The sequence below is a fragment of the Sander lucioperca genome, chromosome 6 (genome assembly GCF_008315115.2).
Source record: "Sander lucioperca isolate FBNREF2018 chromosome 6, SLUC_FBN_1.2, whole genome shotgun sequence".
Classification (NCBI taxonomy): domain Eukaryota; kingdom Metazoa; phylum Chordata; class Actinopteri; order Perciformes; family Percidae; genus Sander; species Sander lucioperca.
Window position 1 is genome coordinate 7,225,349 of NC_050178.1, and position 27,684 is coordinate 7,253,032.

At 41.9% G+C, this 27,684-nt stretch overlaps 1 protein-coding gene across 9 annotated transcripts in view; it reads right to left on the minus strand.

The window, feature by feature from the left end:
- Positions 1-27,684, minus strand: part of atp2b2 (ATPase plasma membrane Ca2+ transporting 2) — a 144,647-nt gene that overhangs the window by 80,406 nt on the left and 36,557 nt on the right. For 4 of the 9 annotated variants that reach the window (XM_036002636.1, XM_036002635.1, XM_036002634.1 and 1 more), the window contains exon 1: positions 21,531-21,776. The exons of 1 other annotated variant lie outside the window; for it this stretch is intronic. The gene's annotated coding sequence lies outside the window, so the exon portion shown is untranslated. Of the gene's footprint in view, positions 1-21,530; positions 21,778-27,684 lie in introns of those variants that run through there. 4 more of the 9 variants (XM_036002637.1, XM_031301670.2, XM_031301671.2 and 1 more) reach the window with 1 other exon arrangement.

The following is a 27,684-nucleotide window of genomic DNA, read 5'->3' on the forward strand; positions in this document are numbered from 1 at the left end:
CAGAGGGCCAAGGTTTAAGAGTCACGGTTCGCTACTGTGTGGTTTAGATATGAGGACGGAAAACTATTATGAAGCTCTCCTGTGGGTCGTATTAGAGGGTAGGAATAAACGACCTATATCGTCATATGGTTTGGAGGACTTGTTGAAAAAACACCATTGATCTGTCATCAGTAATTTACATGTGTGCCTCCATTTTCAATCAATGAACTCTGTGACCAGTTAACCTCTGGCTTACAGCTGCCCTACATCACTTTCCACTTACTCAGGGGGAGACATGGATTCAAGTCACCACTGTATTGCAAAGGCTAAGGTTAATCAACACTGAAACACAAAAACTGGCTGGCTATATGTGTCTCTGTCATCTGTAATGCACAGTATTAATACTATAGAGAATGTGTCTATGGAGCCCCAAGGACTCATAATGCAGGAGTACAGTGGGGGCCACCTGAAGACTCTTGGTATATTCAGTCAAAATCAACCAGGACTACATCACTGAAAACATGGCTGGTCAATCCATTCATTTAATCATGCAATGAGTGAATTGGTCATTCACTCTTTGGAGGTCATTAGGGTGTTAGTGTACAGTCTGCCCCACCTCTGCTTTACATCACACACCAAAGTCCTACTGTATGTAAAACGCTGGACTTATAAACCAAAACTAATTGAATCTTATATATATATATATATATGTATAGTATAAAGTAAATCAAAAGTGAAACCAGCCAAGAGCAAGCATCCTTTTGTTAAGCTAAACCATGTCCCTTGTGAATGCTGCTGTGACTGCGAGTAATGGAGCAACCCAGTCTTGTGTTTTTAAAGTTGTTTCACCTTGTTCCTGGTATTTAGTAAAAATATCATAGAATGGCCAGGTAAAACATGAACACATTATTTATGTGCGAATCAGCGAGTAGATGTTTCGTTGTAGAACCATTCCTAGAACCTAGAAAACACGCTGATGCTGGAACAGCAGGCCTACTGAAATGTAAGTTAACAACACAAGATAGCCCGTTACAAGATGCAGTTTGTCTGCCCATTTATAGCAATAGGAATCAACAGAAAGTTCACTTAGCAGCAAATTAAACTGAGCAACACTGACGTTGAGAGCAAACTTAGATTCTTGGTACTGTTGGCACACACTGCTTTATTCTGTGAACCTGAAACAATCAGCAAGGTGTCCAGTCACACATATCAAGTTTGATGATACTGACTGGACTAGTACCAGAAACAATAGCTCGGGAACAGCGGGGCACCGACCTTGTCACTGCAGGGTGGTAATAGATCCTGCCAACACGTGAATACACATCTGTAACTCCACAGGAACCAGGCCTGTCTGGTAATGAGCTCAGGCACTTACTGAAGTGACAAAGTCAGACAGCATTGGCAATGTCACCTGGACAGCAAACCTGCTAAACATTTCTGTAAAGCATTTCCAAATAAGGCAAATTGTTTTTTTTAGTCTTCAATCTGAATCTGATTAATATAATAATACACTACACAACAGATACTGCATGTTCTTGCTTAGTTGGGTTTTGGATTCTCCATTTATTAAACAAAAAAGGACAGCACGCGGCAGGACTGCATCTTTCTCTCTGTTTTTTCTCCAACCTTTCATGCTTCCCCCCCTTCGCCTGCTGATCAGGTCCAATCAATGTTGGCAATGTTGTCCTCTTTGCATGACAAGTCAGACATTTGTCATCTGCCAGATCCTCCAAAACTGTCAAATGAAAGCAAACAAATGCTATCCCAGGAAATTAGGAGGAAACCAATAATGCTGATGATCACAAAATACTAAATTAAATAAATGCATTATTAGATCACAAGATGTATTACCTAAGTACTGATTACCAGTAACCCAAACACATGGCAAAAAATAATCCTGTCCATTGTACCCTCTATAATGTAAAATGTAAGACAGGCTTAAAGGTCCAATATGTAATATATTTACTGTAATAAATCCAAAAATGACCCCAATGCGTCATCAGATATTAAGGAAACATGTTAAGTTGAAATACTATTTTTTCTGACAACAATGCTAATGCCAGTATGTTCTCCTTTAGAAATTTACGTTCTGTGACGGAATTTGGCCTGTGTGTTATTATCAACTGGACCAGGACCAGGCAAGCGGGCCACGGCTGTTTACAACGGGTAGCCTGTTCAGCGGCTGTAGCCGACAACGGTGAGTTATTTGAAGCCAAGAGAGGGGGGCTGTTAATCGGAAAGAGAGGACCTTGAGTTTGAAAAAGTGTATCTGTCAGTTGGGTACAGAGCTCCGCATGAGCACGGGCTTTTATGACTGTCAATATAGCCAGCATCTAACGTTAGCTACTCCGCTGTGCTGTGAACATTGTTGTGGACGCTCCGGTCTCAGCATGGCAACCAACATGAACTTCGAGGGGCGGGGGAGATGACTCTCTCCAGTATTTTGACTTTGTACTGCAGTAACTATTTTAAACACTAGCTGTCAGTATTTCATATTGTACCTTTAAAGACTGTGTAATTCATACTTTTGTTTGTTGCAAACTGCCCACCTTTTCTGCATGTCATTCTTCCATCATTTCCAATATTTTTCTTGTTTGCAAGAAAAATAAATTGTGGATAGAAATGCAGTATTTCATGACTAATTTAACACAGATATATCGGAGCAGCTCCCTCCACAACATCTGTTCATTCCAATCCTAACCATGTAAGGCGGTGTGTTTCCAGCCTCACATTATCATGTTAGTGATGTAAGTGACTGGTGGTGGTGGTGTTATATTCTGCTGGCGTGAAGCTGCCTATCTTTAAATTATGATGACATGCGCAGGAGTGGAAAGATTGAGATGTGGGAGGGAGGGAAATGAGGAGAAAAGACAGAGGTGGGGGGAGAGGGAGAATGTAGGTAGCAAAAGACGATGGAGGTTGAAAAATGGAAGAAGGCGGAGACCAAAGGAGTGTTTAAAAGAGTAATACAGAATTATGAAATAAAGAGGGGAAAGCATAGAAAGCAAGGGGAAAGGTAAGATAGAGGTCCTTTTTAGTGCTCCTTTTTATATAATGTAAACACACAGCCGCACTAACATGCATAAATGTACATACAGAATTGATTTCCTCTTTTCTTGGAAAAGGAGGGCAGCTACAAGTAGAGCTATTGTTGGTGTTTCATATGCATTAATAGATAAACATGATGAAGGCAGTGTGCCACAATGGTTCTTCCTCACTGTTAAATAATTTGAACATCAAAGGGTGAGCAACTTTATTTTCCTCTAGTGTTGGAGATATGGAGCGCTTTTTGAATTTGTTTGCAAATTGCAAAAACCTTCTGTCACCAAATTTCCATCACCACCACTATTCCCAATGTCTTTGTTACATGCCATACTGTTCTGTTTGTGTTTTCTGTTGTGTGTAATTCCCTCAAGGTGTGCACCTGAGCATGTGACGTCATTCCCGCAGCTGAGGCTGCTCAGCTATAATGAGGGGGAAGCGTTAAGTACCAGTGCTGAGCCGGTGACAATCAGGGGAGCTTCAGTGGAAGCTGTGTGAACCTGCAAGAGCCAGAGTCCACCCAGTGTGAGTCAGAGCTGAGAGAGAGCCAGAGTTCCAGCGTGCTCCAAGCTAGTGTTTATTGAGCTCATTTGTTTGTTAGAACTTCACTTCTTAGTTTACCTTTTTGAGAAATAGCCGTCTTCCTTTTGAAGATCATTTTCAGTTGTTTATTAGTTTAACAATAAATAATTTGATTAATCTTGAACGGTTTCTGCCTTTCCCTTGGTTTTACCCTGGGGTTATTTAATTGTTAGTGTCCTCCAGCCCCTAGACACAATAGGGACATAACATAATCTTTGTACTTTGTACATAATCTTTGTACTTTTATGTACTTGTCTTTGTAGATGTCTGTATACTGTACAAGCAATCTTTATGCTGTTGTCCTGCTTGCCCATCTATCTGTAGCTGACTAAAACCCTGCTGTGATAGTCCTCACTGCTTACTTGCGAGTCTGTCTGCATAATTGTTGGCATGCTACCCCATGGCTTGACAGTGAGTAATTAGTAGCATATGATCAAATACTTAAGGAGAAAGTGTAGATTTAGCAATAATTAACAGCTTTTTACCTAAAGTGCAAGAATGCTTAATTGGACTTTATGAACTTGAACACCATATGGGAAACCACATTAAAAGATGAAGCTCCACAGCCAGATGCTAACACCATCTGACCACCATACTGTACAGTGTTTGCCGTATGACAAAACTACTGAAAATACACATCTACTATAGCTGAGATAAAAAAGGGCTATTAACATAAAGCTAATCCAGCAATATTTGAGGCACGTGTTGTATCATTTCTTGCTAGTTGTAGTGTTTTTGTGGTACTTTTGTCTTTTTTTGTTTGACTTATTGAACCATGAATTAACATTTTTGTCACACTTTCAAATTATTGCATTTTTCATTTAAATTGCAAATTATTAGTTAGTGCACATTAAACAGAAAGAAAATGTGCTACAATGCCACTGAGCAACCCTGTGTGCTTATTCCGTTACAGTGTAGGGGCACTGTATTTTTTTTTTTAAGTGCCTGATATACTGGCAGCCTCAGTCAATACTTTTTAAAAACAAAAGTATATACACTTAACTAATATATCACCGATGTCCTGTCTTATCAATATTTTCCAATGGTATTTGAGGTTGTAAAGGCTTGAAGATTTGATTTTAGGGCATTCAGCTTAAGGTTCACCTTTGATGGTATAGTTTTATAGTGTTATAGAGCCAAAAATCCCATCAGGCAACTTTATGTAATTGTGTCTTGATGACATCATCATCACAGTCTCTCTTTTTCTATCCTTCAGGAGAGGCTTGTTCAAATTCAGACATTACGCACAATATAATATTGTGCATTCTAACTTAGCATTGCTTTTACCTTTTAAGTTGAATTTCTCATGCCCAGTAAGTCGTCTGCTGGGTTTCTCTGTTCTGCTCTGTGATTATAAAGAACAAGTGTTAATGATGAAACAGTCTTCTACAATAATTGCTGCTTTCTCTTTGATGAGAATGTCCTAGTCTGACAAGCAGTAGGTAGTCTCCTGTCCTCCCCAGTGAATCCATGCAAATTCACTCTGTGTCTGTCTCAAAATGTCCTTGAGCACAGTAAGGCAGAGCTGAGGTAGAAGCTGTGCCCACTGCACCATTAGCAGAAGCAGCAGCACTGACATATAGCTCCCCCTGCCTGTGACAAAAAATAGTGCAGAAGAATTCACTGATCATAGAGCTGCTCTGCTCACCTGCATGTCCATAAATATTGTAATTTCAGACGACAGGTTAACAAATGCTCATGAGTTTGTATCATGACATGAAGAGTGTCATTTTAAAACATTTTTAATCAGATACATTTATTTTAACAAGGTGTTCATGTGGGAGGGAACAGATTACAGGAATACCACTCGATTGTTAGGCAATCGATACGCCACCACAAACTGCAGCCTCGGAAATGACAATCAACAGCTCACTGACAGAAAAACAATTATAAGCTTCACAAAGGTAGCATTTAGAGCAATGCTTTTGGATGAGGCTGTATAAGATTGTGAATGTGCTTATAATAGTGTGTCCACCTTTTGTCTGCTACAACATATACAAAGGAAGGGACTTGCTGATTCTGTATGTTTGTTACGTCACTGATTGGTTCATGGTGTCCCAATGTGGAAAGCAGAGATCAAAAAATGAAGGCCTACGTTGACTTAATAATACTGTTTGAGCATATATATACGTATGTTTCAGTGTTGTTTGCAAAGTCAAATAAACTCAATGAACTAAAAGAAAATGAATTATCTCTACTGTTTAAACATACCTTGCATACAGCCTGCACTACACTGTCAGTTTCTGCAATGAACCATTTATGAAATGTAATGTAAGCTACAAAAATGTGGGGAATGAAATAATGAATATCAGCTAAGCAGCAGAAGCAGTTACGCAATTCTTTGGGAATCCCCAAACACACATACAGTGACCTGCAATATCAAAGTGTGCACACACACACACACACACACACACACACACCCAAAAAGAAAGAAAGCCACATTAACTGACATTGTCTCTAAGGTGAAGTGTTACAGAACAACCATGGAGATAGCCTTCTTTGAGCCACCATCAGTGCTATCTAATTGGGTTGAAAGCCGCTGTCATGCCAACTAAGCGCAGCAGACACAGTCTGACGAAGAGAAAGGTTATTTTAGAAACCAATGCAGGAGCTCGGAAAGGACTGCAGCTCTATCACATATCAGGAGGAGAAGATAAAGTGGAGAACAAAAAAGGAGAGAGAGAAGGATGAGTCAGAAAGAAGGGGAGAAAGAAAGAGAGAACAAAAAGCGTATGAATGCATATGTCCATGTGTATGTGTGTGTGTGTGTGTGTGTGTGTGTGTGTGTGTGTGTGTGTGTGTCTGTGTGTGTGTGTGTGTGTGTGTGTGTGTGTGTGTGTGTGTGTGTGTGTTTAGCCTATGTCGGTTTATAGATGGTGAGTTTTTTTTTTTAAAGGAAGGCAGTTGGCCAGGCAACCCCGACAGCTGCAGGGGTTGCTGTGTGTCACTGAAGAGTGAGATTTAGAAGCAAGAAAGTGAAAACAGGTGATGATATGCTACAGCTGTATGATGGCTGGCCCTGAGCGATATAAGCCCTTGGTCCAAATAAAGAAAGCCCTAATTTCACTACACATCTTTGAAAAATCCTCTCTTAAAAAGGACAAAAAGTGCCTCAAAAACATTTCAAAGTGTGCCACTGTGGGCAACTCCATTTCTCCCTCACTCTTCTCTTCAGGCCCACCTGCCTCCTTTGCTTTTCTCGCCTTTTCTCGCCTTGATACTTTCTGTCTCTTCAATGGGTAATTTTTTCATTAACATTGCTTCATTCTTTTAACAAATGCCTGTCTTGTCCTGACCTTGTAGCTGTTGGAGGTCTGCTGTATTCATGGCCACCTGAATAATACCTTGCCCTGGGTGTTCCTAGTGAGAAAATGGCAATATACATAGTAAGCAACACTGTCAGGCTGTGAAGGGAGATAGGGAGATACTATGTGGATGCACATTAACAACTGTAACCAAATAAATACTGGCATTTTATTGCCAAGCATATTGAAATATAAAAAACAAATGTAGCATGAAAGCCATTATTAGTGAAAAAATAGCTAACCCAAATGTTCAAATGTAATGATCTAATAATAAGTGGTATAGTGTTTGCTTAATAGTGGATGCTCTGGTGCGTTTACAGGCAACGGTTTTGCCTCTGTAGGAGATCATCCTATAAATGAGTTTTGCTATCTGCTAGACTGCTGATAAATTCTTCAATCAAACGACTCCCAGCCTGATTTCCCCGCCCGGAGCATGGCCTCTAGTTGCCAATCACCTTGTACAGGAACTCAGGGGAGGTGAACCCTGGTAAATAAAAAAAATATGGGGAAGTGCAATGAAGTGAATTTCTTTTTCTGTTTTTAAAGTTTTTCTCTAAAGCTTAGCTCTGAAGTTTCATCAGAAAATATTTCTGAAAAGATTCTACTAGCACTACTACGGTGATAAAATGGCATGAATAATAAAAAGTGAGAGGGGCTGTCATGATTGTGATTTTCTGTTTAGTTCTGTTTCCTGTTTTATTTTGAAGTCCGTCTTGTCGTGTCTAGTTTACTTCCTGTCTTTAGTTTTCCCTCCCTTGTGATTTCCCTAATGTGTTTCACCTGTTTGCCGAGCCTAGTGTCACCTGTCCCTTGTTAGTCCTCGTTACCTGGTTTATTTAGTCTCTGTGTTGTCTTTGTCTGGTGTCGGATCATTGTTTTCTGTTGCTGTGTGTTCTGTTAGTGTGGTCATGTCTAGAGTCTACCGTTCGTCTCTGATTTCCAGTTTTGTGATCCTGTTCTGCGTTTCTGGAATTTGTTTTTGCCTGTTGCTTTCTGGATTTTTGGTATGTACTTCATTTTCATTTAATAAACCTTCTAAACTGCATTTGGGTCCAAACCTTTCCTGACTAACCGTGACAGAATGATCCGACATGACGGACCCAGCGGAATATTTAGAGGATGAACTTTATGATTTGACCTACACTCTTATGTGTGTTGTTGGAGAGTGGAAGAGAGCACCTAGTTGGGAGGTGAAACGGGCAGCTCTTAGGTTAGCCCACTGTGAGGTATCCACTCGGCCCTGGCTCAGGAGCTCCTTGCCTGAGTGGATACAAGACTTCCTAGAGACCCCTTGCTGTGATCCTTCATCTCAACATGCTAACGGGCTATCTTCTCTCCAGCCCTCTAGCAGTCAGCGACTTCCCTTGCCAGTTCCTCGTCATATTCCGAGCCAGTTAGCTACCACTAGCCTGCCTACTTCTCGGCCTGCTAGCATTGTGACTACAGACAGCCCATGCTGTCCAGCAGACCAGAGCCCGTGCTGTTCAGCGGACCAAAGCCCGTGCTGTTCAGCAGACCAGAGCCCATGCTGTTCAGCGGACCTGAGCCCGTGCTGTCCAGCGGTTTCGAGCCTGTGCTGTCCAGCGGTTCTGAGCCCGAGGTCTCCAGCGACCTTGAGTCCGTGCTGACCAGTGTTACTGTTCCGAGTCCAAGTTGACCATTGTTCCTGAGCTGACGTGCAGCCTTCCAGAACCTCTGCTGACGTGCAGCCTTCCAGAACCTCTGGATACATCCAGCCATCCAGAGTCTCCGATGACAGCTCTTCAAGAGTCTTCCAGTTGTCCCGAGTCTTTGATGACGGCTCTTCCAGAGCCAGAGCGGACCGGCGTTCCAGAGCGGACCGGCGTCCCAGAGCCAGAGCGGACCAGCGTTCCAGAGCCTGAGCTGACCGTTCTCCCAGAGTCTACGTCGGCTGACCTCCCAGAGTCTGCACTAACCGTTCTCCCTGAGTCTGCGCTGACCAGTCTTTTAGAGCCTCAGCTGACCAGTCTCCCAGTGTCTTCATTGACCGCGGCCCCAGAGACTTTGCCGTTGCCCGGCACTTCAGAGACTTTGCCGTTGCCCAACACCTCAGAGACTGTGCTGTTGCCCGATTTCTCAGACTATGCCTTTCCCCGGTACCCCTGAGACTTCACCCGTCTCCGGCATCCCAGAGACTTTGCCTTTGCCTTGCCCCCAAGAAACTTTGCCTTTGTCGGTCCGACTGACTCCTGCCCCCCATGTTTTGTCGGTAGTCTGGCTGACTTCAGCTCCAGTTACCCTGTCGGTGGATTTGCCGACTTCTGATCTTGTTGCCTTGTTGCCTGTTCCTGATCCTGTTGCCTTGTTGCCTGATCCTGTTGCCTTGATTCCTGTGACTGTTCCAGTTACCTTATCGGTGGACCCGCCTACTCCCGTTCCTGTTACCTTGTCGGCAGACACTGGCCCAGCTGACCCGTCGCCTGTCTCCAGCCTTGCTGACCCGTCGCCTGTCTCCAGCCCAGCTGACCCGTTGCCTGCCCAGCCCACAGAAGGGATTTCGCCTTCGCGGACGGCCTCCAGAGGGAATTCGCCTTGGCGGACTGCCTCCTGAGGGGATTCGCCTTCGCCTTCGGAGGGTTTCGCCTTCGCCGCCGGCCGCCAGAGGGATTTCACCTTCACTGATGGCCGCCAGAGGAGTTTCGCCTTTGTCGATGGCCTCCTGTAGGTCCTCAACGACCTGCTTGGCCTCCAGAGGGTCTTCACCTTAACCATCCTGCTCAGCCATCCCGCCTGAAGGATTCTGCCTTCACCGCCGGCCGCTAGAGAGGTTCTGCCTTCACCGCTGGCCGCCAGAGGGGTCCCATCTGTGCTGCGCCTCTCTGTTCCCTGTCCCTAGTGGTCTCTCTGTTCCCTGTCCCAAATGTCCTCTGTTTCCTGGCCCCGTATGACTCTTGTGCCTGCCCTCGCCCTCCGGGGTTGCCTTTTTTTTTTTTTTTTTTTTTGTTCCTCCGTTCGTCCCTCCTCCGGTCCCCCTCCATGGGAACTTTTGTTCGGTTTTGGACGTCTGGGATCCGTCCCTTGGAGGGGGATACTGTCATGGTTGTGATTTTCTGTTTAGTTCTGTTTCCTGTTTTATTTTGAAGTCCGTCTTGTCTCCCTTGTTTAGTTTACTTCCTGTCTTTAGTTTTCCCTCCCTTGTGATTGCCCTAATGTGTTTCACCTGTTTGCCCAGCCTAGTGTCACCTGTCCCTTGTTAGTCCTCGTTACCTGGTTTATTTAGTCTCTGTTGTCTTTGTCTGGTGTCGTGTCATTGTTTTCTGTTGCTGTGTGTTCTGTTAGTGTGTTCATGTCTGGAGTCTACCGTTCGTCTCTGATTTCCAGTTTTGTGATCCTGTTCTGCGTTTCTGGAATTTGTTTTTGCCTGTTGCTTTCTGGATTTTTGGTATGTACTTCATTTTCATTTAATAAACCTTCTAAACTGCATTTGGGTCCAAACCTTTCCTGACTAACTGACAGGGGCAATATAGTTGAAATGAGAAACTACGGGGGGGGGACATTAACGCAGGGTTTAGTACGGTATCACCCTGCTAGGTGAAGTCTTTCCTGTAACTCCTTTCACAAACAGTGAAACCATCACACACCAAACAGCACACTTCATAAATCAGAGCCAAGCACATGATCGGTACAGGGAAATAAGCAAGACTCCATACTGTCTCCTCTAACATAAACAATGTGATAAAACATATGAAAATATATTAATGTGGAGAAGCTGCAGCTACTGTGTGTTCTTTTAGCCACACATGGCTTTAGGGTTGGCAATGTCAGTTTTTAGGTACACTACTTAAGTCCAGACTGAAATATCAACGTTTTGATGGATTGCCATCAAATTTGGTTCAAAACATACTGAGTCATCATTTTTGAGGTTGAATGCTTAAAGTGCTTATATTATGCTTTTTGGCCTTTTCCCTTTTCTTTATTGTTATATCTTTTTTTGTGCATGTTATAGGTTTACAAAGTGAAAAAGCCCAAAGTCAACCCCAAAGGGACTTACCATCTCCAACAGAAAACACTTTTCACAAACTACTCCAAACAGCTCTATTGTAGTCCAGCCTTTACTTCCGTGACGACTGTGCGTCACTTTGTAACACACGTTATAATGCTCGCCTAGCTGCTAGCATGGCACTCCCTCATACTCTGCTTCTGACTGGGTAGTAGTCCTTACCTAGATACTGCGCATGTGCGACTCCCAACAAAGATGGAACAGAAGTGAGATGCCTCACTCGGTAGCTAAAACAGAGAGCTCAACACACAAAAGAAAAGGGGAGCTGCAGCAATGTGCAGTACAACAAAAACATGTTTTTGAAAATTAAACCATGTAAACCTATTCTGGTACAACCTCTAAATACAATTATGAACTTAAAAATGGGCATAATATGAGCACTTTAAAGCTTGTATATAATGAGGCTGAGACTGTGAATTTAACCTTGTAAATTCTGGTTTTGGGTTAAATCCATAACATGTTAATGGTATAACTAAGGGTCTGAATACTCATCTGGGCATATGCAGAGACAGATACAAAATTTTGCATTAATGCCACAAAAGCTATATAGCATGTACATAGGGGTTTATATGAAAAGTGGTTTATTTCAAGCAAAGTTCATTTTGTTTTAATCTTGTTTGTGCAGCTGGAAAATGGTATTTTGGATGGGTTTATCTACAGTATATTTTGCTGATAGAAGAGGGGAGAACTTCAGCAATCGTCTCACCTCTGTAAATGTCACAGAAAAGGAATTCTGCAAAGTCATAAATGAGTGCCGGCATGCATATTTTGCGAACAAAACGTGTTTTTAGGCCACATTCAGAAGTGACTCTTATGTAAAGAGGCTGAGAATTTTTTATTGTAAAGACGATGTTAGTGTTTGTCGTGTGGTGAGCATTTATTAGATCCTTGGATTGTGGTGGCACCTGGATTGTGGTTGCAGCTGCTGCCATGGTCCTACTCTGTCTGAGGTTTCTGCCTGTTAAAAAGTTTTTCCTCGCCACTGTCGCACCAAATGCATGCTCTTGGGGGAATTGTTGGGTTTCTGTAAATTATCTGTAATGTGTCCTGACATAATGTTTGTTATGATTTGACACTATAAATAGAATTGAATTGGATAGTAATAAGTAAGCACAACAACACGTTCTCACACTCATCTCGTAAAATATGGACGCTTGGTCAGGTGCCTTTGTCGTTCTTATTGACGCTAAAAGTCTCCTTGAGCGCTTTAAGTAAACACGCTTGGTCGGGACTATTGCCGTCCCTTTAGCGCCGTCCCTTTAGAACTTTAAGGAAACGCGCTTGGTCGGGACTATTGCTGTCCCTTTTGATGAAGTTATGTTAAGGAAAAGGTTGTGGGTGGGCTTACGGTTCCGTGACACGTGGTAACTACGGGACGGTTGGGTGTAGGAAAGGGTCGTGGGTGGGCGTACGGTTCCGTTACACGCGGGAAGAACGGGATGGCTGGGTTTAGGAAAGGGTCGTGGGTGGGCATACGGTTCTGTGACACGCGGGAGGAAAGAAAAAAGCGACTATAGCAAGCGTGACACGAACCCCACTCTCCTGGGTGAAAGTCCTGTTTGTTTGACCCAACCAACCTCCTTACGCGGAAATTCGCCCTTACATACTGCTTGCTAAATCATATCTAACTGCTGCTCTCCCCAGTGCGTTACACAAACACGCTGAAAGACGCCTTTTTCGTCGCATCAGACGCTGACAGCCACTATCCAAACGTCCTTATTTTACGACTTCGGAATGAGAATGAGTTGAGCACAATTATCTGTGTCCACAGAAACAAAACCCAGTTTTGAATAGCTAATGAGTTTGACCCCCATCTTCTTCCATTTGTTTCCCTGTGGGCCATGATCCTGACGTCAGATTGCGCATCTCTGTTCCTAGTTTTGTAAGCTTTTTTAATGGAAGCACTCTGTTGCTTTTCAGCATGACAAGCTGCTTAATCTGTGTCCGGAAAACACACAGAGATCACAACACACGATACAGCTTCTTACAGAAGGGTCAAACAACATTTGAGGTATAAAAAAAGACACTCAACTCCTTTGTCATTTCCAGGAATAGAATAGCATATCTATTTTTAACATGAAAAAATTAGCTTGAGGCTAAAAAAAATCTAAGGTATAGAACACCAAAATAATAATGACAAAAATAACTGGATGACACACTTTTTGACTGGCACTGACAAATTGTTTCAGCTGACAAACATGAACAGACAGAGCACACACTTGAGGATAAATTTGATGTGGGGAGCACCGATGACAAGGTGAAGATGGGGATTAAACACTGCTGGAGTTCTAAACCCTTCATGATCTCCTAAATCTCACAAAAAGAAACCATTGTGGTGCAGCTACACTACATAAACACAAACATTGAAGTGAAATATCTTTCTGCTTTATTTGTCTTCCCCTTGCTCACACACTTTGAGGCAATTTAATAAATGGTATCAAGTGCATTTTTTGGCAAAAATGTGTGCTTCACACACATCTTCAACCCAACAGCACAGAAGATCTAGCCTCAGCCTTGTGCATTGGTACCTACCAATGCACAATTCAAGGTACCAATGTCTCAAGGTACCAATACGCTCATTTTTTTCATGTTAAACATGGATATGCTATTATATTCCTTGAAATGACAAAGCAATTGAGTGCATTGTTGTTACCTCAGCTTGACCATGCATGGGCAGTGCACCCAAGATTACCAATCACCAATACAGTATTTGCCTAAATGTGAAATATAGTCACAATCTCCCCTTCTGTTCCTGAGTTATGGTGTAGACTAATGGCCAGCATTATGATGTCAAGGTGAAGTTGACCTTTGACCTTTAGGGTATAAAATGACATCATTTCATCATTTGTAGACAGTTGTGTGAAATGTTGTCTTAATTACTGTATGCCTTCTTGAGTTAGGGCCAAAAACGTGTTTTGTGAGGTCACAGTGACAATGGCCCTCATTTATGAAACGTGCGTACGACCTAAAACAGGCGTAGGACGGGCGTACGCCAATTCCTACGCAAAGCAAGGCATTTATCAATTTGAACGTGAGCGTAGGCTGCGATAAAACTCACATCTGGTCTGAACTCGTGTACGCAAGTTTTCAAGTCAGTGTGGACTTATGTGGCATATAATCAGTTTAACAGGAGAAAGAAATGTCATCAGTTGATCACTATATCAGCAATGGCAGATCTGGCTCTTTTAGAGGACCTCTATGCGCCGGTAACAGTGCACACGCACGTGCACGGGCCACGGTGGAACGCTCCATCGAATTGATTAAGGGCAGATGGCTCTGTCTTGCATCAGCGATATCACCCATACATGGCAGAAAAAGTCTGCAACATAGTTTTAGCCTGTGGGGTTCTGCACAACATCGAGCAGGAAAACAGGGTGCCATAAATGTAGTGATGGAGCCAGATGACCTGATGCCCAGACACCAGTGTCCAGCACAGCCCCAAGTGGGAGACGAAGGAAACAGGATATGATTCCTCACTTTTAAAAGGTATAGTGTTATGTTTGGCAATGATATTCAATACAGGAAACATGACGATGCACAACATTTTTATTTATTCTTCAGGTGTTCGTTTCTCTTTTGAAGTTTCAATGGCCACAAATGAACGATTTATTTCTGCCATTGACCAAGTTATTTCGGCTTGTTTTTCCAGCCACTCTGCTGTCAGGAGACAGGGTCGGGGTGGTGGTCCAGCACGGGGGGCGGAGGACACGCGCTCTCCCTCACAGCTGTTGCCTGGCTCTGACTCATGAAAAAAACACGAGAAAAATAAGACACTGCATAAACTCCGCTACATTGTGTTTATTTAAATATGGGTACACCATGTAGGCCTACGAGATTGCAATATAAGCCTGTACATTACTATTAGGACTATAGCATACATATGTCAAGGATGTACATTAAATAAACTTCAGCTGGAGTCCGATTTACTACGGCAACACTGTTGACTGCATCAGTGATCTCTTTCCATTCTGCATTCTTTCTACAGCCTTTAATACCAGTTTTCAGGCTACCAAATAGTACACACGTTAGTGCAAATGAACCTGAGATATCAGGGTTTCAATCTCCACCTCTGAAAAGTGCCGCTTCTTAGCCGGATTACGTCTCACCATGTTGTAAATTGTAGGGGCAAGGCCTCAAAACCGAGAATATATTGGGGCGTGATATTTAAATTACGATTGTTTCCAGCCGCTGCATTTATCAATGTACGACCATCCTTATGCTCTTATGGTCCAATTGGTGATTGGAACGTTTCATGAATCACACGTGAAGCCTGTCGTAAGATGATTTCTGCGCTCATATCTGCGCTGGTTTCTACGTTAGGTTGATAAATGAGGGCCAATGACCTTTGAGAACCAAAATCGAATGTGTTTATCCTCGAGTCCAACAGTTTTTCCAAAAATGTAAGAAATTCCCTCCAGGTGTTTCTGAGATATCGCGTTGACAAGAAAGGGACGGACAGATGGACCACTGAAAACATCATGACTCAGGCCAAATTTATCACAGGCGTGGAGGCATAAAAATCAAATATTTGATGACCTCAGATGGACTGTAAAGCAATTGAATAAAGCCCTTAATGATAAAATGACAAGTTAATTTGTGTCAACTGTGTCATTCTTCCAAACTAATGCAGGCTCAGTCTGATCCTGAACATCAGTCATAATAACCAAAACATGGCTAAAAGTGGCCTAACAAATCAGATAACATTTAAATTATCTGCTTTGTGTTGTAACAGCAGTCATTCCAGAGGGACAGCTTTTTCATAATTTCTGCTTGATGCTTTTGTACCATTTTTGCCCATTGATCCGTTCTGTCCCTCTCTTAATGTATGTCTACAACTACTCTACATGTTTTTATTTCTGCCACTTTGCCTATTTGCTTTAAAATAAACCGTCCGCCTGTCTGCCTGTTCTGAATTCTGCTGTGCCTGCTTGCTTCCTATATGCCTGCCTGCCTCTTTGCCTGCTGGTGGTTCATTATACATTGCCAGAGTCTTCCTACAGGGGGACATTTAGAGAATGTTAGGATCCTATACTGGGTGGGGGTTGACATGTGCATGGGAGGAATTGGTATCTGTAACAAATCTGTCTGATGCTGCCACCAACAATAGCTAGCAAAACATCCGGCACTGATGATGCATCTGTGCCACTGTTTTGGGAGAACAGCAATTGGTTCAGGCACAGGAAGACAAGAACTGATGCTGGTGTTCCAGGTTTCACTGAAAATAGGCCAACAGGCAAAAGTCCCAGGAAGATTAGACTAGACATAGTTTGTTAATGATGGTAAGAATGTTATTCTAGCTTTGAATTCAGCTGTGTACAGGGAGATAAAAAGGAACTGAAATTGTGTAATATTGGCTTCAGCATGCGCGCAGTAGAGCACATCTAACTGTTAACAGAACAAAAGAGAGGGCTTACAAAAGATGTAGGCTACAGGTAGCTGCTTTAGTCCACCAGAACACATTTATCCCATTTTTATCCTGAATTAGCACCAGCTGCACTCTGCTTTTCAGACGTTTCAACACAGAACTGAATAAGTATATTACAATGTGACACAGTTTGTATGTGTTTATTGAGGAGATCACAAGTTAGGCATTCTGAAGAATGAAAGACGGCAAAACTAGACTTACTTGTCTTTTAGGGGATGGTGTATACAGATAAAGGCTACTATTATATCAAGCATGTTAGCCATGCCATGCATTTAAATTCATGTATTCACTCAGCGAGATCACATACCTCATGCTTTCCAATACACATGTACATGCTGTGTGCGTGCGTGTCTCACACTCACACACACACACACACACACACACACACACACACACACACACACACACACACACATTAACTTCCTGCTGCAAGGTCACTGGAAGATGACAGAAAAAAAGACTGCTGTGGTCCTCTCCTTGCTCCAGATGAGCCTGTAGAAATCATGAGGGAGTTATTGGTCTAATTAAATTCAACACATGCAGGCTAAGTGTGCTAGGAGGGGACTAAAGACAGAAAAAGGAGAAGAAAATAATTGGTCATTTTGAGGACAATGGTTCTTTGAATCTAGTCTTGGTGCACATAGTGTAACATGAAGATAGTAAACTGTAAAATACGTTAAGGCTTAATGGTATTTTTTTGGTTTTTATCATATTATCAGCCCATATTGTAGCACAGATAGTTAAACTGGGAGTTTATCTACCTTTTTATCTGCGATGACACATTACGTGACATTTAAGACAATTATATCCCATGTGTAAAAATCTACTCCTTATCTATACCTAACAAGTACAAACACCGGCTAGAAATGTGTGTTTCTGAACTGCCATTTTACAGCATGACATTTTACTTTGAGTCCTGAGATAGGCACCTGTACCTCACCTGTGTTATTACGGCAGTACAAGTGTGGCTACAAAATGTCATATGTTATACATCATCAGAGTGTGACCTGGTGATGACATGATACAAGCTGATGTCACCATTTTTAATGCATTTACTGCTTTCCTACTGCTCCCTGCTTCTTTATGTGATCATTTGAGCATTGAAAAAAGTGGAGAGAGGGAAACAAGCTAATAAGTCAAATGCAAACAATTGCACATCAACATATTACATGTAAACACACATTATACTGTAGATGAAGAAATGCAGCATTGCCAAATAACAACTATTACTGACTTTGGTGCCCCCAGTGGTAGTCATGTCATAGTGATAGAGATGTGTGCATCTCCACCAAGGAAATCCAGGAAAACTGCTCTTTGAAGATGAATTTAAAATGAGAGGTGGTCCAAGCAGGTAGAACCGCAAGTGCAGTTTCATGATGAAAACAAGTGTCAAAATTGCACTATACCATTTGATCTGTATAAACACAACCTTAAAACATCTGTGCAAGTGAGTTTATTTGAAGCTACAAAATGATCAAACATGCCTACATGCCCACAAAACATAGCCCTCCAACTTTGTCTCCAATAGCTTTGCGCCTTCTCAACTAAAGTGCTCAGTAAGGTTAATCACTGATGGCTTGACCTCCCTTCATACTGATGTGAACAAGATAGAAGCAGAAGTTTTGAATCAACTTGTACAAAAGTGAATGCATTTACCCTGACATACTGTATAGTTTAAATATTCAAGGAGCAACTCAAACTTATGAAACCAAGTCCACACTCACCAGGACAAAAACAAAAAAAACTCCTTAACAAATCGCCAGGAAATACACCAAGAAAATAATGCATGCCAGGTCAGGAATAGACATAAAATTTAGATAAAAGCTATTAATCACTAAGCTATTAATCACTGTCTCTTACTGAGTCACACACACACACACACACACACACACACACGTCTATGTGCACAAACACACTCCATGCTGTCAGATTCTCACATAATTGTTTACTGGAACTGGAAGTCGTTTCATCTGGATAAGATTAATTAGAAACACACAGCTGCTTGTTGCTGGACCCAGCAAAGTGACACTACACTCAAAGCAAGTGGGCATCAGTGTCAAGTGACTGCTTGCAGTATCTTAAACCCTGCCTTTCAACCAATGTTTGTTCAAGCTACTTTTATGAGGTAGTCCCAAATCCAAAATAAGTTGTGATTTTAACACTTAGACAAAACTATGGAAAGCAAGCATTCATACGGTTTGATAAAGTACTTATTAAACTTTAACTTATCATTGCACTTACAATAACGAGCGTAGCTGACCTCAATTTAGGTCATTGTGTTGTCTCATTTCCGGTTTTTCCTGCATCCACCATGTGTATTTGTGTGTGTGTGCGCGCGTCAGTCGCGGGGGGAACTGAGCATCAGCCCCGCCCACTGCAGAGAGCCGACAGGATTGAAACAGCAGCCGCTTCAGCGACTTTAGAGTGAAAAAAATGTTACAGCGTACATTAATGTTAAAATGTATACAGGTTGGCAGGACGATCTGAAATGTTTTGCACGGTCATTCGCTGTACGTCTTGTTGGTAAATGTGAGATGTTCAAGTCACACACGTCTCGTCTTCATATCAGAAACAAGGAAATGAAACGTGTTACGACAACCCGTTCTCACTCCCGCTTGGTCAGGGGGGAATCGCGCATTTACTTCCCCCGCCAGGAACCAAAACACCGCTTGATTACATTAGACTTGAGCGGTTGCATTCGGTCTCGACATACTATTTACACACTCACACTGACCGACACTAGACTCACACGCTGGCCACGGTTACATTCGGTAGCCTGGTGCATGGTCTCCTCGTGACAGTCTAACTACCATGTAGCAACATTCACTTCTAAAATTTAACTTAACATAACTACCAAGATAACATTACGTGTATTTGTATGTGATATAATACTTTCCCCTTTGTAATGTAGCCTATGAATTTCCATGAACACAATTCTAAAATGCACGAGACATAAAGGCTTCTGGGATTGGTTGATAACTCAAACTTGCCGAGAACCAAGACACCGCTTGATTACATTAGCTCGACTCGAGCGGCCGGTTGCACGGTTACATTCGGTCTCGTTCAGTAGCCTGGTGCGCGGTCTAGGTAGCTCATTTCCTGATTGATTCTACCACCACCACTCCAGTGGAGGCGCTAATGAGCTAGATTACTACACATACAGTAGCAGAAAAATACCAGCTACACACAACGGCACGAATGAGGTAAAAGAAAAAAAACAGGAGTGAGTCGTTTCATTGACGTATGGCACTCAATTCTCCCGGTTCAGTGACACGAGTCGGGTTAATTAACCGGCTCTTCAGTCAGTACGTCAACACTAGTCTGCTTTAGCACTGTGTTTGTCGTTATGCTCCACAGAAGTGATGATGACACAGCAAAATCGAATGCACTGCGACGCTAACAGATTCTCTCTTGACTATATGAGATATGACAGAGCAGGGCAAGGTATGGATTTTCTCTGTAGGCTGTTGTTTTTTTCTTGTACACATCTGTTGTTCTTTTTAATGGTCATTAAATCACATTTTAAGTATCATGACGAATTTCAGGAAGAAATACTTTTTTATATACTATTTTTGTGTATGAATTCACATGGAAAAGGGAACCTTGGTATTTCAGGTTTACATGGTGCCTTTCCTCTACATATTTCTAGGCTTGTATTATCTACCCTTACGTTAAAAACAGTAGTGAAATATGTCATTGCATGCTGATAGATAGATAGATAGATAGATAGATAGATAGATAGATATATACTTTGTATCCTATAATGTCATCAAATATGTAGTTTAAATATCTAAAATAGTGACAAAAGCCAATGAGACAGCCGGTGCATAGTTTTTCCTTCTTTTTTTCAATTTCCACTCTGTGTGCACATGTGTGTGTACTTTTCTTCATGAATGTCTCATCACCTGTATGGTTTGTGTGCCCAATAAGACATAAAGAAACAGAGTAAGAAAATGTAAGGGAAAAAAGGAACAGAAAGAGGACTGACACTCTGCTTCTGAGCTGTCTGACTGTCTTGGTACAGAGGATCTGATGGTTGATGTCACACAGTCATCCCCCAACAGAGGACCAATCAATTTCCTATGACTGTGTGGTTGACTGACTATATGACTGACTTGCTGACTGAATAAATGCATGATTGACTGAACAACTTGGTGGCATGGCAAATGGCTGTCTGGCTGGTTGTTTGACCGACTGCTTAGCTGTACTGACGTTTCTCTGTATGGTTTTCTTTTTGTGGTGCACAGTAACTGGCTGTCTACAGAACTGACTGACAAGTCAGCCAACCAGACAACAAGCCAGTGACCCTGTCCGTCAGTTGGTGTGGTGATCAGTCAGTTGATCAGACAAGCAAGAAAATATTCAACCAACCAGCCAGTGACATTACCAATTCATTGGACACTGACTGAAGTCAGCCACAGAGCCAGCCATCCAGAAAAACAGACAGCCAACAGATCAAGGAGGAGAGGTGATAATGTTCCCTATTAATGCAGTCACCATGCCAAATAGTCAGTTAGCTAATGCAGTGAAGACAGCAAGCCACCAAACACACAGGATCAGTTACGGCAGTGGAGCCTGCTGCTATGACAGAACCAGTCAGTAAGTGTGACAGAGAAGAGAGACCTGCAGGCCTGACTGAGTGAGGAGGTGTGCAATAAAATATCTTCATCTAGAGATATTACAAGACAAGGGGATTTGATTTCTCAACAAAAAAAACAGAGATTGACATAGAGAATAGTCCTACACATCATGCATGATATACAGTACACGTATAAGTAGATATACCTGTACATACACACAGATTTGTATCTGCATATATATCATGAATATATAGATAGATGCACACAGATCAAATAGATCTCCAAGCGTGAATCCATTCTGCAAGAGAAATATTTCTACCACAGATCATCCTCTTCTCTCCTCTCCCTCTCTAACAAATTGCCTTCTTCCTAACTACCTTGCCTACTGATACATGGCTACAATATTTTCCATGTTCTGCACACCCACAAACCACAGACACACATGGAACAATGTGTACAGATTAATATTCACACACCACAGCCTCCCCACATGCAGATGATTTACACAAACAGAATCAAAAGCAACTAACAAAACTAGCAAACACAGATAAGCTGTTCATTCATTCACATTTTACATGAGGACAATGCATACTTACATTGCAGCAAGGTTATCACCAGCATCACAGTGGCATGAAAATCCTCCCACTTAAAAATGATATTGCAACAGCACATGCAGTAGTAGACTAACCACCACAGCGGTGTGCAGTATGTGTGTGTGTGTGTGTGTGTGTGTGTGAGTGAGTGTAGGTATGTGTGTGTGTGTGTGTGTGTGTGTGAGGACTCGCTAAGCTGCACACTCACTGCTACTGCCTCAGCTGGGGCTGTCTCAATGCACAGCCTGTACCATGTCGGCAGGCGGCAGGGGTGGGCGTGTGCGTGTGTGTGTGTGTGTGTGTGTGTGTGTGTGTGTGTCTGCGTGTGTGTGTGTGTGTGTGTGTGTGTGTGTGTCTGCGTGTGTGTGTGTGTGTCTGCGTGTGTGAACACTGCTGCATAGCAGAGAGGCTGCCCTTCACTTGACAAAGATTTTCCCTGACTGGATAGAGGGATCAAGATAGATAGATGAAAAGATAAATTGATGGATGGGTTGATGAGGATAGAGAGAGATGAAAGGTTGGAAGCATGGAGAAAGAAAAAAAGAAGGGAACAGATATGATGATATTCTGTACATCTCTCTTTCTCTGTCTCTCTCTTACTCCCTCTCTGTGACATTTTGCCCTCAGAGGAGAGCAGGAGGTCCACTGCAGACATGCATGCAACCTTTATTTTAGAAATGACTGGAGAAGGAAGAGAGATGGAGAAAAAGGGGGCGAAAGAAAGAGGAAAATAGAAAGAATAGATAGATGATGTAGAAGAGGATGTTGAGGTAAGGAAGGAACATGTGCATGAAGAAAAAACAGGGAAGGGGGGAGTGGAGGGTAACTTTCAAGGACATGGATCGTTGTCAGGCTCATTCTTGACTTCTGCAGATCAAGATACCCATACAACACATACAACTATACAGCTCACCCCAGTGGACATGATGGCTGCAGAATATAATACTATTGTGTGCCTGTACATGTGTGTATATGTGTCTGGCTCATCCACACACACATTCACACAAAAAAACACCTGTTCTGTCATCTGGCTATCCAGCAGGCCAGCTTCGACAGGAGAGGACAACAGCTTTGTGTCATGTTGTCGTCACGTCACTATCCCACATCTCATCCTGTCACAGCTTGCAGGAAGAGAAGGGGAGGAGGAGGGGAGCGAGAGCCTTACTATGCTCCCCCCACGCTTATCTGGCTCTCTGTTTTGTCAGCGTCTATTTTTCTGTATGTGTAACACTCTCTCACCCCTGTCGTGTCACAGGTGTATTATGTCAATATCAGATGTTGGACAGCACCAGCATCACTAGCAACATTTCCCCCCACTTTAGGTTATTCCCACTAGAATGAATTCAGGTTAAAGAGAGCTGAGCTGTGCATATCCAGGCTGGGCAGGGACAGCCGATACAATACACAGCATGTGCTGACATACCTAAGGTATTGTAGAGGTCTCAGATTTTACCTGTTATACAGCAGCACTATTGCTGCACAATTATTCCACTTGAGAAGCACTACATCCTCAGTTATGTGACATGTTTTGGTTTATCTGTGTTTTTTGTCCCCAACGGCACTAGGATTAGGCACTGGTTATGGTTAGGGTTAGGTTTTTGGGTTAAAACGTAATGCCTATCCCAGGCATTACGTTTTAACCCAAAAACCTGGGGGGCACTGGCACAAGGGGATATATATTGTGTAAATAAAAACACTTAAAGAACCTCTTAAAAAAAAAAAAACATGTTCGGTTAAGTAAAAACGGTTTAAAAGAGTACCAGAAATTAAAAGTCAGTTAAAAGGACCACTGGACAGGACAGACAGCGGGAAATTAAAACTTTAAATAAAAGGTTACCTCCACACAAGCCCTGGCATCTCTCCTGTAGACATTTATAAAAATAAATAAAATATATATATAGAATTATTTAAATAAGTAGACCGGTATCATAATACAAAATAAATTCTGTCCAAAGATTTAAAAAGAATCTATATTAATCAACTTCAAAATAAATACATAAAAAGGATAGTGATTTAATTAAATTAAATACATTTAAAATATCTAAAATACTGTCAGAATTACTTATCCTTGAGTTTTAAAAAAAAATATAAAGATACACCATTTAATATTAGTAAAAGTAAGTGTTTTTAAAAGAAAGTGCTTATAGTGCCATAAACATACAAAGTTCAAAATACATCATTGAATAAAATCACACTGTTAGTAAAACGCATAAAACAAATGGCATGTGTTTTATCATGTTAAAATCTCAGGTAAGTAATTCCTGTTGTATAATCATAATAAATATTTAGCAAGGAAGATAAAAGTACAATAAAATTATTCAAATATAAATAAGGCAGGAAAAAAATGTACAAAAGGTAAACCAAGGCATATTTGAAATATTTATTTAATACAGTGGGAAAAATAATCATTTAAAATCTTAGGTAGAACCCCCTCTGCAGGTAAAAATTAAACCCCGGAAAAGAGGAAGGAATAATATAATCTAAAAAGCATACTAAAAGACATATATAGACATATTTTAACAATTAAAATTAATACAAAACAATACAAAGGTCATAAAAATAGAAAACAAATAAAAACAAGGAAAGGAAAAGAAGGCATGCAGGGGGGTTAAAAGTTAGATTTGATGCATTGCAGAGGAGATCCAGGTAAAACTTAAAGAGAGAGGGAACCTGAGCAGTGGGAGGTAAATATTCAAAACAATATGTGTTGTAAAAATTAGATTAAAAAGAGAAGTAGATCCATTTAGTATTTTTCGTTCAGACCCGTAGGGTCTATGGTTTTTAAAAAATAGATCCACTTCCTCTCCGCCTCTTGACGCTGGGCTGTGGTCCAAGCTTTGTTGCTCTCCAGGCCCATGCTCTGTACATTTTGGGAGCCATGGAGTTTAAAATGTTCATATAAAACAGTTGTGCCATCGCCCTTATTTAAAATGTATTGGTGTTGTTTGATTCTAAGATTTGTGGCAGGTTCCTGCACCTAATTGCATAAACCACATTGATGGTAGTGCAGGACCTGCCCCAGGTTAAAACCAACCTTGCTACATTGATTAAAAATGTGGGGGAGACGTATAAAACCAACATCCGAACCCCAAAGCGCTTCCTTAGGGTCAGTATTCTTATTTAAGTTTATGTGAATTAAAATATCTTTTAGATTTTTGTTCCTCCTGTAGGCGGAGATCATCTGGCAGTCCCTTAGCATGTCACAATCGACCCCCGTCCCCTGGAAATTCCTTTTGATGGTAGGTATAAAATTCCTCAGATTTTCTGAGTAGGTAATTACCAGGGGAACGAGGGCGGAGTTGGACAGCTGGATGATGGTTTCTTCTTTGTTTTTAAACTTGCCAATGACCTCCGCCTTTATACCTCTAAGGAAGCACCTCGAGTAACCCCTCAACCTCATCGCACTAAAAAGTGTACTAGTGGCCTCCTCCACATGCTCCGCGAAGGTGCAAATTCTGTGGAAGCATATCAACTAGGACTTAATGAAGCCTCTGTACGTGTGTTTGGGGTGATAGCTGGTCTTATGTAGAAGTGCATGGCGGTCGGTGTCCTTGAAATACACTTTGGTGGCTAGTGTTTTCGTCTGGTCGCCGGAGGTGCGGAAGAAGACCCATGTGTCCAGGAACTCCACTGTAACGGGTTGTATGTTATGTTTGAGTTTTATTTTAGGGTGATGTGAGTTAAGAATGTCAAGAAAGGTTAAAAAAGTCTGTTCAGTGTTATCCCAAAGGCCGAAGATGTCGTCCAAGTACCGGAAATAAAGCAGAGGTTTAATGGTTAGTTTATGGAAAGCTGTTTCCTCCCAATGGGCAGGTAAATATCAGCGTAGGATGGTGAATACTTCCGGCCCATGGCACACCCACAAAGCTGGAGATAATGGTTATTGTTGAACATGAAGTCATTTCTAGTGAGTGTAATATGAAGTAACTGTAAAATTTGGCTGTCAGGTCTGGATGGGTCTGGGTATTTATCAAAAATGTTTTTTATTGCAGAGAGGCCAAGTGGTGTTTCTATATTTGTGTATAATGAGTCTATATCTATTGAAAAAAGGAGTGTGTGACCGGGTAACTGAAGGGTTAAGGTTATATATATATATATATATATATATATATATATATATATATTTTATATTAGGGTTAGGTGCCTTGAAGGCAGCGGTCGCAGCGCTGCCTGGAAGGAGTAGTTGGGGGCAATAAACACCACCGAGCCATGTTTTGAGTCACAAAATGAAGCTTTCAGCAGAAAGTTTGCAACAAAGACAAAAAAAGGGGCTACAATGTGGCTGATCTAAGAAAGGACGGATTCTGTCATGGTAAATGTCAAGCTATCTGGCTTGCTTGCTTGCTTAACAAGCCTTAACTACTGCAAACATCCCATTGTGGCTAGGATTAATCTGAGACACCATGTATTGCAATGGACTTTTACTGTAGAGGATCATTTTAAAGAAACTCAAACTTAACCGCTTAGCTTACTGGGTTGTTAATTGAAAGTAGCTTGCCTCCTGTTGTCAATGTTGCCTTTTGGATGTTTGCAGTTAAATAGGCCATACATTATGTAATTAGTAAGTTAATTGGTCTAACTAAGGACACTGTGCACATTTTTGATCTAATCTGATGAGATAAAAATTATAATCACAGAAGATGGACAAAAAGGAGATTATTCATCAAAGCAACACCTGGGTCAAGGAGAGAGTTGCCACAGTAGCCGCAGCAATGCAGTTGAAGACAGGTGAAATAGTACAGCCGTTTGGCAGGCCTTTACGTTATTGAGGTGACTGGATAACTTTGTACTAACTTTGAGTATATTAGTTCATATATAATGATGTTGTGTATTGAGGAAGCCTATGGTAGGGTGTGGACAATATAAGTTTTAAGAACAATTGCTAAGACCATTTATCTTAGAGAGAGAGAGAGAGAGAGAGAGAGAGAGAGAGAGAGAGAGAGAGAGAGCGCGAGAGAAGTGATGGAGATCAGAAACAGGCCCTGAATATCAATGCAGCACGTCTGAGAAAATTCAGGGCTGCAGTGCACCAAAACCTGGGAGAAAGAGCACAAGAGGACATTAACATCACTGGCAGCCAGAGCTGGGGGTACCTGTCCGGTTCTCATGAACCATATGTTCGAAAAGCTACGAAAAGATAAGCACTGTAATTCGTATGATTTCCATGTTGGTTTTTTTTGCTGTGCGCACCACATTGACTGCTGCTGTATAAGAACACTGCTGGCCACGTAGGGAAGTGGTCTGATTGGATAGATGGGTGGGCGTTAACATGCAGGACTTTCAAGCCACGGTGCAGAGTTTGCTTCCCAGGGAAAACAAATGACTTTCACCCAGGAAATGAGTGTTCCTTGGGAGTGTTTTATTACAAACTACGATCTTTTTCCTAAACCTAACTAGTCTTTTCGGTGCCTAAAACTTAACTTTCGTCGCCGCATAATGCTTACTTTTTTATGCCTAAACTTAACCATAATCTCCAACGAAATGACCGGCAGAGCACCACGACCGGCAGCTTGCGGTGCTCTGTACACAGCGAACATGCACCTATTCTCGGGTAAGTGAACAACCAACTATCGCTGACCTGACGGAGTACCATGTGGAGCACCGTAGCTGGTGTCGCAGAGCTCTGTAGCCGTGCCACAAAGCTCTGTAGCGGCTAAAACAGCTAGCAACTCCCGCTCTGTAGCACGGCGCTCTGTAGCCGATGTCACCAGCAGGCTGTCTCCTAGTTTTCGAATGATATCATACGTTTGAGTGTGCATAACTTTTCGTACGATATCCTACGAACCCATTCATGAGAATGCGTTGGTCCTGCACAGCTAAGACCACCCATACATGAATGAATCATAACACATCATGACAATCCTCTAATTTGGTTTTCCTATTTGAAGTCACAAGTAAAATTGTCCTTGTCATTGTAATTATAGGTTCAAATAAAAAAAAGATATAGTTTGTGAACTCAGATAATCAGAGAGATAATGCTGTACAGTCTTCCTGCTAAAAAGTACAATGCCACACCTTATTTTTAGTGGAAATAAACGATAGTTCTTGTCTCATTAATATGAAAGTCAGCTTCTCCTTATCCAAAATCCTGCAGGTAAGCCAATTTTAAATAGATGCTGCAGGGATGCCTTCACACTAAAGAATGAACACACACACT